The sequence below is a fragment of the Garra rufa genome, chromosome 1 (genome assembly GCF_049309525.1).
Source record: "Garra rufa chromosome 1, GarRuf1.0, whole genome shotgun sequence".
Taxonomy (NCBI): Eukaryota; Metazoa; Chordata; class Actinopteri; order Cypriniformes; family Cyprinidae; genus Garra; species Garra rufa.
Window position 1 is genome coordinate 97,706,658 of NC_133361.1, and position 11,265 is coordinate 97,717,922.

General features: G+C 37.1%; 2 non-coding genes across 2 annotated transcripts; one reads left to right on the forward strand and one right to left on the reverse strand.

Annotated features, from left to right (window-relative positions):
• Nucleotides 1–5,042: 5,042 nt before the first annotated feature.
• On the forward strand, nt 5,043–5,114 carry trnae-cuc (transfer RNA glutamic acid (anticodon CUC)). The gene has a single exon. It is a non-coding gene; the product is annotated as a tRNA-Glu (tRNA).
• Nucleotides 5,115–5,223: 109 nt separating this feature from the next.
• Nucleotides 5,224–5,310, reverse strand: trnay-gua (transfer RNA tyrosine (anticodon GUA)). The gene is given in 2 exon segments: nt 5,224–5,259; nt 5,274–5,310. It is a non-coding gene; the product is annotated as a tRNA-Tyr (tRNA).
• Between the last annotated feature and the right edge of the window lie 5,955 nt (nt 5,311–11,265).

Below are 11,265 nucleotides of genomic sequence, written 5' to 3' on the forward strand. Positions count from 1 at the left end.
CTAAACATTCCAACTTTATCTCCACACATTTCCCTCTCATGTTTCTCCATATACATTCTTTCTTTAAATCTTTGAATTTTCTTTCCCAGTACTTATTTACAATCGGTTCTTTAAACAAATCATCTCTAAAAACAGCATATAAGATCCTGACAGTACAATCTTTAAACACATGCAGATTTTCCCCCACTCTTACAGAAATGTTTTTGTCTTTTGAGTCTTCTTCTGCATTGTTAACTCTTTCAATCCATTCTTTAGGTATTGCATTCTTTATATCTTCATACTTATTTTCTAATTCCTGTACATTGTATTCTTCCTTTGCTTCCTCCATCGTGTCCACAATATATTGTGTACTTAAAAAGCCTTCTTTAAATTCATATAAGACATCTCTTATTTTTGTGATACCTACTCCCATCCATTTCCTAAAAAACAGTTCTTTCCCTTGTTTTAAAACGTTTTGATTTAAAAACAAAGGTTGGTTTAAAATTGCTTCTCTTCCGCGTGGTTCATACTCAATTTTTGATAAAAACTTTCCCCATGCGCTAAACATTTCTCGGTAAAAATTTGGTAGTCCTTCAGTCATCCACATTTTAGTTTTCATCCACAATACGTCGTCTCCCATTTTAAAATCCCCACATTTGTTCAAAAAGTATTTCATTGTTTTCTTCCATTCTGTTTTATTCTCTTCGTTTAAGTATTTTTTTACAACTTTGACTCTTAAAGCATTTTTCCGCTGCTCCACGTCCATTAAATTCAAACCTCCCTTTTTCACCTCTCCTAGAATCGTATTATATGCAATTCTTGGCGGTTTTCCTAGCCTCTTTTCAATCCACACCGGTATATCAGTAACATATAAAACATACCATACTTTAGATATCATTAAGATATTCCATATTAAAACCTTTCCCTTCAAGTTTAGTGCTCTCATTTTCCAAAAGTTTAACCTCCGCTCTATCTCCATTATCAGCTGATCCCACATTTCGTCTCTTGTTTTCTTTTCATTTTTCCCCATTAAAATTCCTAAAATCTTCATTTCCTCCACTTCTTTAAAATCAAAACAATCTGTTACAACCATAGCTTTGCCAAATCTCATATACACTGTCTTATCCTCGTTTACTTTACTTCCTGATCCTCTACAGTATTCATTCAAAGCTTTCATGACCTCTTTAACACTTTCCTTCGTTTTAACTATAATTGTCGTGTCATCAGCATATTGAAAGATTTTCCCCTCTACCTCTTTATTTTCGATTTCTATTCCTATTATTCCTTTCTTCTGTTTTATTAATAGTCCCTGTGGTTCTGCCACGAGTGAATACAATAGAGCCAAAAGCGGACACCCTTGTCTAAGCGATCTTGTAATTTTAAAACAATCTGTTAAAAAACCATTACATTTAATCTTTGTTAACGCACCTTTATATAAAATCTCAATCCATTTAGAAAAAATCTCTCCAAAACCAAATTCCCTTAAAACATCAAATAAATACTCATGCTCAACCCTATCAAAAGCCTTTTCAAAATCCACACTAATTATATACCCCTCTTCTTTCTTTTCTTTCATGTACCATATCATATCCCTTATACTCATTGTTATATCCGCAATGTCTCTTCCTTTGACTCCATATGCTTGGTTTGTCGTAATTATACTCGGTATTACTCCCTTTAATCTGTTTGCTAAAACCTTTGCTAAAATTTTAAGATCCGTGTTTAGCATCGTAATAGGTCTAAATTTTTTTAAATCTACTTTTTCCCCTTTTCTTTTATATATCAATTTCATTAACCCCATCCCTGTTCTTTCATTAATTTCTTCTTTTTCAAAAATCTCTTTAAAAACCCCATTTAAAATCATTGTTAAAACTCCCTTAAAACATACATAAAACTCAGCTCCCAATCCATCTATTCCTGGGCTTTTCCTTTTATTCAGTTCTCCTATTGCTCTTTCGATCTCCTCTTCTCTAATTTCTTGATCACACTCTTCTTTATCTTTCTCGTTTACTTTAGTTTTTATCAGCTTTAACAGTTTCTCTTCTTCCTCTTTTTCTACTCCTCTTGCACTAAACAAATCCTAATAGAAATACCTTATTTCCTCTAAGATCTTATCATTTGCTTCTACAATTTCTCCATTTTTTCCCCTTATTTCTTTTATTGTTTCAGCTTTTCCTCTCTTTTTTTCCAAATAAAAAAAAAACTTTGTGCATTTTTCTCCCTCTACCACATATTTTGCTTTGATCCTAAGCCTCGCTCCTTCATATTTATTTTCTTCTATTTCTTTCAGTTTCTCTTCCATTTCTTTTATCTTTTCTATATCTTTGATATCGTTTTTCAATTCCGTTTCCATACTCTCTTTTATTTCTCTTTCTTTGAACCTTTCACACTTCTGTGTTAAACTACAATATTTTATAGAGAACTTTTTTATTAGAAATTTTACGTTTTCCCACCATATTCTTTTATCCTCTTTATACAATTTGTTTTTCATTTCCTTCTCTATAATTTCTTTAACTCTCAATACATAACCTTCATCTTTTAAAATCTGTGTATTTAAAATACAAACTCCCGGTCCTTGTTGCTTTTTACCCCCGTCCAAGATAAAAAATAAAAACTTATGGTCACTGAAACTGGTTTCCTCGTACTTAATCTTTTCGATAAGATTCTCCATTCTTCTTTTGCATAAAATATAGTCGATTCTAGTTTGGCATACAATATTTTCCTACTATTTGTGTCCTTGAAAATTCCTTTTTTCTTTCATTTCTTTCTCTCCAAACATCTATTATATTATTTTCTTCCATTAGAATTTTTAATTCAATCCTCCCCATATCTCCTTTAAAAACCATTCCTTCTGCCATATCTTGTTTACTAAAAACAGTATTAAAATCTCCCATCATTATTATTTCCTTGTACTTGTTTACAATATTTCTTAAAACATAAAAAAACTCTTTTTTTTCCGTCTCCAGGTGCATGTACATTTACTAAACACAAAATTTTCCCCTCATATTTCATCTCTATCATTAAACATTTACCTATTGAATCCTTATACACCATTTTACTTTATTTAAACACATCATCCTTCATTAAAAAAGCAACACCTCTCCCAGATCTCCCATCTCCATTGTTATATAAAACTCCTCCATCCCACCTCTTCTTAATATCAAACATCACATTTTGATTCCAGTTTGTTTCTTGTAAGGCAATAATATCTTGGTATTTGCATTTTTCTTGTACTCTCGTAAATTTACCCATATCCATCAGTCCTCTTGCATTAAAACTAACACAATTTAAAACCATTAAAAGATAAAAGAAAAATAAATAAATTAAATCACTTAAAAAAAACCATATCATTAGTCCATTTCACTTGCCTCTTTTAATACTTCATATCTGTTCTTCTCTAACTCTTTGTTCATAAGACTTTTCCTTATTCCTTTTAAGTTTGGTTTTACCTTGAGTTTACGCCTTCTTCTATTTGTGATCGCTGTTCTTTTCTCTTTTCCTTCACATGTACTGTTTGAGTCCTCTTTTCCTTCCTTCACTTTTTCCAGTCTTTCAGATGAATCCACTTGTTCCAGTAGTCCTTCCTCCTGCTCCGTTTGCTCTGAATTTTCCTTTATCCTCTTTATTTTGGATCTCCTTTAACTGTTCATTGTTTTCTTGTTCCTCCATCATACTCTCTGTGTTCCCATCAGTAGTTCTTTTATCTTCAATCTCTGTCACCCCTTGTAAATTATCATCGCTTGGTCTTTCCATCTCTATCGGCTCTCCGTAACTTTCGTTTATTTCCTCTCCCTCCTCACTCCGTTCTGGCACAGCGTCATCTTCCCCCACCGACGCGTTGTCTCATTCATGCACCTGCTCGTTCATATGAGTCACGTCTTGCTCAAACCAGCATTCACATTTAGTTAAAACTTTTTGGCAATCCGGGCATCTCACCACGTTACACTCTCTCGCAAAATGTCCTCTCTCCTCACATTTATAGCACTTAAAGTCAGGGCAGTCTTTCATGATATGTTCAGGGCTCATACACAGACGACAGGTTTTAATCTGATGGCTGTGCATCACCCTGAAATACTGAAACCCTTCAGCTGTATCTAGCTTTGTGCTATATGGGAGAGAGGCAACCTCCTTAGGAAAACGAGACTTAATAAATCTCGTTCCATCTTCAATGGTCGTGCCCGGATACACTCGTCTTTTGATGCCCGAAATAGGGGTAACTCCCCACCCTTCCAATTTTTCTAAAATCTCTCGATCGTCTATATAAACAGGCAGGTGCATGAACGAAACAACATAGTCTCTATTTTGGAGCCTTTTAACTTCACACATCGTGTCCTTGATTTTTAATCCTTCCACCAACGCCTCCACGTCTTCCACGTTTTCTACAGTCACTTCATATTCTTTGTTTTGCTTTGGTCTTACCGCTAAAATGTTTCCTTTTTCAATCCTTTCCGTCACTGCTTTTATGATGTCCTCCGCCCTCGCGTTCACATTCGAAATATCCACACTCACTGTAGCTTCTTTTAAATAATCCATCTTTGTCCTGTTAATCCTTTTATGACCATCCATTGTATTCCCGTCTCGTCGTCTTCTTTCAGATCCGTGTCCGTCAACCTCTCGCGTTCCTCCAGCCGTACCCATGTCTGTTACCGTGCGTCCGTCCGCCATTATGCACCCAAACGAAAACAAACAAACGAAAAAAAAAAAAAGTGCTTAAACACACAAAAACAAAAATAAAACGTTCCCCCCCAACAGCATATGCTGTAGGGAGGAAAAAATTAGAAAAAAAAATGTAAAGACTTTACAAATAACACTTATAACGCCAAAACAAAACAAAAATTAACACAAAATGGAGGAGAGCCTTCCTCTCCCTACTGCAGCCAAACACTTCCTGGTAACTCACTATCGCCCTCTAGGGGGACAATGCGTTATCCATTGCGCCACTGGCCCACCGCCTGGGGGTCCTCGTGCTTGCAGCCCGACTCGTTGGTTTTCGACGTGACAGAAGCCTGTATTGCTGTCTGCTTGTTCTCAAGTTATTAGCAGGCCAGCATTAAATCGGCTCTTCCCTGGTGGTCTAGTGGTTAGGATTCGGCGCTCTCACCGCCGCGGCCTGGGTTCGATTCCCGGTCAGGGAAAGCTCTTTTGCCCCCCTCCCCCCCCAATGGTGGACTGTGAAATCAAGCTCTGTTGGCCGCTTTCAGAAGGCCGGCCCCCCCCAAAAAGGTGGGCACGTGAAAAACAACCTCCTTCGAGCCGGAGTCGAACCAGCGACCTAAGGATTGCCAACGCTCCTCCTACAGTCCTCCGCTCTACCAGCTGAGCTATCGAAGGCGCAGGTCTGTGGGGTCACAAGCTCGGCCTATTAGGTTTCTGCAGCCCGACTGCTGGCCAAAAAACGGCTTTCGACGCAGGAAGACGTGTGGCCCTTTTTCGTAGAGGGAAGCACAGAGGAGCCCACCTTCCAATACCGGGAGTCGAACCCGGGCCACCTAGGTGAAAACCAGGAATCCTGGCGGTAGACCATATGGGAACTGGTCAGTGGAAGCCTTGTCAGGGTAAAAAAAAGATTCCAAAAATACTCACGCCATGCATTCGAAAAAACAAGTGTGGTCTTGCATTGTGACCATTATCTCAAGGAAAAACAGCCTATCGCCCGTCTGTCAAGGTACAGAAATGAAAAAATCATGAGATTAACAATGAAACTGAGACGCGGTTTTAACCGGGTAAGTTGCTGATTATTGGCTAGTTCGGATTTCATTTCGTGGGAACTGGTCAGCGGAAGCCTTGTCCGGGTAAAAAAAAAGATTCCAAAAATACTCACGCCACGCATTCGAAAAAACAAGCGTGGTCTTGCATTGTAACCGTTATCTCCTGACCGGTAGCAAAGAGGAGCCCGCCTTCCCATACCGGGAGTCGAACCCAGGCCGCCTGGGTGAAAACCAGGAATCTTGACCGGTAGCAAAGAGGAGCCCGCCTTCCCATACCGGGAGTCGAACCCGGGCCGCCTGGCCCCGCGCGGCAGCCGAGAATAGTTTAGCTAAACGGCCCTAAACCGTTTCCCATTCATTCTCAATGGTAGTGCTAAACCACTACGGATGCAATATTCTTTTGTCCACTAACGCTCTAGTGGCACTCTTCCGTGTTTCGTCACCCCGGGAAGTTTGAAGTCGCCATTTTCATACTGACTCGGAGCGTGAAATATAGTTCAGTGAAGATCTGCCTCGTTCAGTTTATTCAGCACATCTATCAAAGGTAAGTTACTGTATATATTACCTTATAGGTTACGTTTTTGGTGCTGTTAATAATGATGTCCAGTTAGTTGTTGAGCAAAAACGCCCGCTTCGCTCCATTGGTCGTTACTAAACTTTACGACTGCGGTAAAGTTGGTTTTATATTCGCACATTCGGACTTCCGTGTTCAATAACTCTGTTAATCTGCATCAAAAAAGGCTATTTTTGGTCAAATATCATTACCCAATATTATGAGCACAAACTACAACGCATTTTTCTGCAGAAGTCGGGGTTTTAAAGAAGCTGATAAACTCGCTTACCTCTATGGAGTGTCGTGACGTCATCGCTCATCTGAGGGACCATCTACAAATTACGTTTCCATTACGGCAGCCTGCTAACAATTCACTGTCCATGGTACTAAAGTCATCAGCGAACATGACATCAAAGATTTTAAATAGTTACATTTTAAATAGCTGAAACAAATCCATTAACATTAACAACATTTTAAACAATAATAAATGTAAATGTATTTTGTAATTTTCTCATTATAATTTTTTAATTGTACTAACTGTAGTGTCACACGGTGTATCAGGAGTGTTCATTATCTTGATCTTGTATGTTACAATGAGTTATTTATTAATTTGCTTGGTCAGACACATAACTGGTGTAACACGACAGTGTACTCAAGTAAAAACACCCCATAAGGTGGCAGGTGTTGTCCAGCAAATGCGATATTCATATTTTGTTCTCAATTTATTATAAAACCTACTCAGCTGTGGATGCACAAATACAATAATGAAGAAACATTTATGCCTTATATATATTATATTAGTCATGGAATCCCCGACAGCCCTCTGCAACTGGAGCGGTTAGCCAAGCCTGGTTGTACGAGGGTAGCAGACAGTGCTAAATTCCCTCAAACGAAAGCAAAAGGAATTGAAGACATGGCAAACTATTCAAATGTGTTTCGCAGCATTCAGCAATGTTGCTAATCACAGACAGAGATCTCTATGAACTAAGATTAGTGACCTTGTCCAACTGCTCTTCAGAATTCTCGACCGTGAATCCGACTCGAGCCTGTCTTTTTTTCCCCTTTTCCCAAAACAACTTAGGCCTATACTAATAATAGTTTCAGCTATTAAAATAGTTCAGTTTTTTTATGCATTGGCAATGTGATTATATATCTAGTGTCGTTTTTTATTAAGTAAATTTAGAAAAACGTTTGGAGCATTTTTGTTTGTTAAATATAATTTTGTATAATAAATATAAATATAATAATAATATATAGGGGAGAGAGGGGCACAATAACTTTTCGAATTTCGCGGTTTATGTAAATCCACTTGGTGTTCAGAGTAAAACTTTTATCCACATTATTTTCACACTTGTCTAGTACAAATATATCGCTTTGTTTCATATTTACAGTGTATACGTTTTTCGTTATTTACCTCAAAAGAAAGGAAGTGAAACGTGACAACATGCCCCGTAGGTGGGGTACATTGTAACATCTGAGGGGCACGTTGTAACACGACCATATGACAGCTTAAAATGTTATCTGATCGAATGAAAAAAAATATATACACAACAAACTAAAATATTTTGTCAGTATAATATTCGTGTTAACTTTTTCAAATGAAGTAATGACGTTTTTAAAAAAATAAAAATGATCTAATTTTGGAGTTTGACAATGAACACATCGCAACAATGCTTGGAACGGCCCTGATCGCAACACACAGCTTTACAGTAGTTCAAAACAATGTGGACAAATAGATGAAACACATTTAGACATTCAGAAAAACACACACAGCTCTCATAGAACACCAGACAAATAAACCAGCCAAAAATCTTTACATTTCTTGAAATAATAACTTCTGAACATTAAACATTGATTGTCAGCCTTTATTCACCTGTTTCTTGTGGTTTCTTATCAAAACCCATAAAAGTAAATAGTGTAAATTGCACCGCTAATGTCATAGAATAGCATAGTTTAATAACGGGGGGCATATTGTCACACAGTGTTACAATATTATCCCCCATCTGCAGGAATATAAAACAGGTTAGTGTAAAAACTGAAGTGAAAAGTTTACTTCAGCCAGAAATATACTTTTACTTTGGTAAAATAAATATTCAGAGATATCTTCAAAAGGCTTTTGAATTTTAACGCACTTTTTGCTCTGCATAGTGTTGCTATTGCAACTAGTAAATACTGTAAATTTGGTTATGTTAGCATGTGTGGAAATATTTAAACCACGTTTGTTACAATTAACCCGCGTTAGGTTGTGCCCCGCTCGATCACCCCTAATGTAGGCCTATGTTTTTTAAGCGCCCAGCAGAAAACTGATCATATTCTGTTTGATCATTTTGCCTTCTCAAATCATCACGACTTGCCTTTAAAAAAATTATAGATATAAAACAGTTCAAGTACTGAACAATTACTTTGAACGTTAAAAATAAATGCGCCCTACCCATTTACAGTAGCCCTTGATAAATTTACATATTTAGGCGTGGTTGTCTCAAGAAATATTTCTGAGCTGTTTAAGCTCAACTTTACTCCCCTCTTAGAACAAACTAGGATATCACTTGAAAAATGGTCTAAGCTCCCCAACTCTCTGATTGGCAGGATCAATTTAATTAAAATGATTGTGCTCCCTAAATTTTTATATTTCTTCCAAACAATACCTATTTATATCAAGAAATCATTTTTTGCTCATTTAAATAAAATATTCTCCTCTTATCTTTGGAATAAAAAACCTCCCAGAATACGTCTACATTTTTTGCAAAACCCTAAAGAACAAGGTGGGATGGCCCTCCCAAATTTTCAATTTTATTATTGGGCTTGTAATTTAAGAGCTTTGACGTATTGGCAAGGCTCACATTACACAATACATGTCCCAGATTGGGTCCAAATGGAATCATCAGCCTGCCTTCCTTCCTCACTCTCAGCTCTGCTATTTTCACCCTTACCGATGGGTCTAGACTCCCATACGTTGCAACCAATGGTATGGAACTCCATTCAGATCTGGGCCCAAATTCGCAGGCATTTCGGATGGCAAAGAGGTTCAATTTGTGCTCCAGTTGCCAGAAATCATCGTTTTTCTCAGCCTCTGAACGACCAGACATTCGTGCTATGGCAAGGAAAAGGTATTTTAACATTTAAGGATCTTTTTGCTGATGGTTGCTTCTTGTCTTTTACCCAAGTACAGTCTCAATTTAAAATACCTAAAGCTCACTTTTTGAGATATCTACAGGTGCGGGATTTCATACGCAAGAATATTTCTTCTTTTCCTTTCCTCCCTGAACAAAATCCTATTGATCAACTTTTTCCTGATAACCCAGAACAAAGAGGAACTATCTCTGACTTATATACAAAACTTCTATCTATACCATCCACTTCTGTATCCGCACAAAGAGATTCCTGGCAACTGGACCTAAATATCTGCCTGACAGACGAGATATGGAATGAGGCTATATATAGAATTCATGGATCTTCTATCTGTGCTAGACACAGCCTTATTCAATTTAAAGTGGTACATAGACTTCATCTTTCTAAAGCCAAGCTGGCAAAGATGTATCCTTCTGTTGACCCCACCTGTACAAGATGTAAGCAATCCCCTGCTACATTAGCCCATATGTTTTGGTTATGTCCTAGTCTATCTGGTTTTTGGTCACATATTTTTCTTTCTTATTCTAGAATATTTTGTAAAGATATTTGTGCAAATCCTTTGACTGCTATCTTTGGTATTGTATATGGAAACAACACTTTGTCAAAAAGTGAACTGGATTGCATCGCCTTTACTTCTCTTTTGGCAAGGCGCTTGATTTTAATTAATTGGAAACAGTCATTTCCTCCTGCTTTTAAACAGTGGGCCAAAGATGTGTTACAATTCCTGAGTTTGGAAAAAATTAGACTTAACTTAAGGGGCTCCAGATCAAAGTTCACTGTCTTATGGCGTCCTTTCATAAATTACCTTCAAAACCAAATATAACTACGAATGGACAAACTGATGTTGATGTTGTCAGGTTTTTCTTGTGATTGACTGATGTTATTTTCTATTTCACCTTTTTATTTTATCTATTTTATTGTTTTTTTTTTTCCTTTGTATAAATGTACACAATGTAAAAGCTCAATGTCTGTATGCATGCTGTTGTTAGCTATGCTGATATGTGAATATATGGTATCATTTCAATATAATTTCAATAAAAAAAAAAAATAAAATAAAATAAAATAAATGCGCGCTGTTATGTATACAATAGTGTGTGCAGAGACGCATTTCCCAAGAGTTTGCTTTGCAGGACATGGAGACGCCAGTGCGATCAGTTGCAATTTTTTCAGTGAAAGCAATTTAAAAGTATCCATGTTATTTGTGTGCACTCAACAAAACACAAACAAAAAAGAAAACAAACATGATGCACGTTCTGCCGTCGCGTTATTGAACAGGAGCTTCAAAACAAATAACGAAACTCCGCGAAAACATTCCTCACAGACAAGATAAATATATCTATAAAAAGCTTTAAATTATTACTTAACGAAATAAAACAAATTGAAAACAAAAACTCTTTCATTATGTAATCGGTAAATATGAATTTATCTCTAAATACGTGTCCAAAAAGGAGATTGGAGACAGGATCTTTGCCACACTGACTCAGAACACACTAGATTGTTAATAAATATTTCAGATATGTCCTTACTCTTTGTGGCAAGTTTCAGCCTATTGCATGCGCTTAAACGTAGATCTCTTTGTGTGCTGAAGGACAATAAACGCCGTCCAAACTGGTCTCAAAAGCTAAGTGAAGGCTTGTGTTCTTTCCCCCAACATAAAAAATATCAAATATTTCTAAAATATGTGTAAAATACAAAAATAATGAGAAGCCTAAAACAAGAGGCCTGATGCCTGAACTATGATTTGAAAATAGGCCTGAAGCCCAAGCCTAGGGGTGTTAAAAAAGTCGGGATTGTGGTCCCAGGCTGAAATGCAGCGCTCTAATGCACTGCAATACTGTAGTGCATTGTTTTAATGCTTACAGCCCATGTGAGTGTGTGTGTGTGTGTGTGTGTGTG